We start from the raw sequence: 2,849 nt of genomic DNA on the forward strand, positions 1-2,849 counted from the left end.
ACAGGGTCTAAAACTATTCTTGTAATGAGATAAGCTTTTTAACAATTTAATAAAGGAAAAGTTTATTCAAAACTGGTAATCCGAGATGGGAAATTATTAATCCATAGGCATCAAAATTCAGCAGATTTAATTTTGCGGCTTTTGCAACAAAACTAATTAAACAGGTTTTAGCAAGTTTGATAAGATTTGGTAAGACAAAAGCGGTGATTCTGTCAGTTTTTGTTATAAATCGACTGGTGAAACAATGTGACAATATTTCATCAACAAGACAGTCTGTAAAGTATGTTTACACAATGTGTGTACACGAGGATGGGTCATTAATGGCCTGTTAACCATACGTCTTGTGTAAACCTAGCAGTAATCAATCAGTCGGTTCATCAAAATCACGTATTCAGGTCTTGCTGAGGATTTAATCAAACTGCAACTAAACCTTCGTCAACATGTCAGCTTCTCAATGATAGTTTTTACTCAAACTGAAATTTAAACCCTTTCTCTCAAAAACAAAAATATTATCTTTGAGTTACTACACATATTGGATCGGGAAATAGTTATCTTTGTCCGTTCAGAGCGGATTTGCATACTCAGCCACATGGAAAATATGTTGTGTGGACTAGCAACCCCTATCAAACCCTCCAACAAAATAGATAATTTTCAGAGTTACAAAATTTCAATAAAAAGCTGCGATCGGAAACAAGACCCCTAATTGAATTTTTCCCGAAGCCATGCTGATTTGGGATTGTTTGCCGGACTGTGAACCCACATGTCAATTATTCAAAACACATCCACCACAAAAACTCGAATAAAATAACTAAAACCTTGAACTAAGTTGCGGCATTTAGCAAAAGCGAAAGTAATTTGGAAATTTCGAAGTTTCAGGAGTAAAACGTGTCTGAAATTTTTTCGACGACCTGAAAACACTTTCCGAAATTAACACAGCTGGGAAATTATTGCTTTCGAAGCAAATTAAATCAAATTCTTGTATTTGCGTAATAAGAAATTCCTGAAATTCTCCTAGATGTAATTACCGAAATTGTATCTAAAGGATTTTTCGATTTCAGTCCAAAGCTTGTTTACTCTCACCTAATTTTCAGTTGTTTGCATAATTCACACAGGCGTGTGGCCAAACATTCGAGCCCCTTGTCGGTATAGACAAGGTGGCAATTTATTATAATTCAAGTACACCCCGGTTTTGTATATATCCCCATTTCCCCTTCGAGCATACTATTTTAATCCATTTTACAAGCTTTAGTCGGCGTAAGCCCACCAATCAATTAGACTATTCCCTCGATGATTGATCATAACAATTAATAATGCTTACCGACATGCATACCCTCATAAATTCGAACGKTATTTGGCCACATTTTTACTTCCACGCTAACGTTTACAGTTTCTCGCTTCAAGTCATTAATGAATTTATAAATTCAATTGCASCTAACTTAAACCAGCTGTTGCAAAATTTACCTGAAACAATATACGCAAAATTCAACATTTTTGGTAAACGTTCCTGTTCCCATTATTTCAATTTTTCTCCTAAATTTAATTACCCTCAACACTAATTATTCTCCTGGAGCAATATTTACCTTGCTCCTATAATAATRATTAATGTAGTCTTTGTATCTCGGCCAAAAAGTATGTATTTTTATTTATTATACCAGGTGAATGAAAAGTAGGGAACCAATCGTTTTTTGCTTAAATTATTTATTTATTATAAAAAAGTGACGTTTTATCAAGAGTAAATTTTTTCGCAATCTTCTTTTGTTTTTCAGTTCTACAAAATATTTATTTTTTTTAAATGGCAACCCACCATAAACCACTTTTCTCATAAAGGTTATAATCTAAAGATTGCAACTATCTACTGTATATTTAATTACAAAAAAAAAACAAATTGAAATTTTGACAAAAAAAAAACTCAAAAAAAGACAAAAATTCGACAAAAATTTAACTTATATTAATTATTACTTTCTGAAGACAAATGCTTAAAAAAAGACCGATTGGTTCCATACCTTATAAATATAAAGTTTATTTATAATGTACTCTAGTCTAGAAATATACAAGGTATTTACCCTGTATATTACTAGACTAGAGTACATTATAAATAAAACAGAACTTRTGAGAAAATTTCAATTCAAATCTTCTAATCCAGAACAACACTCAAAATAATAGTTTTTAATTACAGTAATTGCAACTCCGGGTAACCACAATTTACAAATTACTTTTCAGTTTGTCGACAAAATAATTTTGTTAAGTTTTCAATCTAAAAACATTTGATTTAATTAATACAAAATGTTTTAAACAGTTACAAAACATGAYTAAAATACATACATTTACAGTTATTTATTAATTAACGTTTGTTTTCGCTACAAAATTTTTATACATAATTCGTAATTTTTTATTACATGTATCTGTAGAATTTTGTATACAGGAAAAAAACACAAAAACCGTWAGAGAAATTGGCCACAATTTAGAAAATTTTAAATTTGTGTAACGAGTGAACGAAAATGGCAACGAATTCCAAATGTGAAATGATTGGCAAAAAAATTCAAATTTTTCTCCAATAAGATTTCAGGGTCGGGAAATACGTCATTCCATCACTTGATTGAAAAGTGATTTATGTAAAATTGTCAACTTTGCAAAGCCATAAAATAGACATCAATTTTGTTAAAAAAACATTTATTTTTTAAACAATAAAACAGCTACAATGTGGTATCAAGTMGGGAAATACGTCGTTCAATCCCTTGATTGGGAAGTAATTTATGTAGGATTGTCAACCTTCCTTTATTCACAGTCCGTTTTGTTTAAAAGATAAAATGTTTTTTCAGTTTATTATGAATTTCTAATGTGTTGTCGTT

At 30.7% G+C, this 2,849-nt stretch overlaps 1 protein-coding gene across 4 annotated transcripts in view; it reads right to left on the reverse strand.

Moving 5' to 3' along the window:
• The window catches only part of LOC123011473 (neuropilin and tolloid-like protein 2), a 149,934-nt gene that overhangs the window by 120,128 nt on the left and 26,957 nt on the right, over window positions 1-2,849 (reverse strand). The window lies entirely within an intron of this gene.

Source organism: Tribolium madens, unplaced genomic scaffold, assembly GCF_015345945.1.
Source record: "Tribolium madens isolate multiple individuals breed KSU strain unplaced genomic scaffold, Tmad_KSU_1.1 Scaffold_91;HRSCAF=231;Tcas5.2_LG7, whole genome shotgun sequence".
In the NCBI taxonomy this organism is placed as follows: Eukaryota; Metazoa; Arthropoda; class Insecta; order Coleoptera; family Tenebrionidae; genus Tribolium; species Tribolium madens.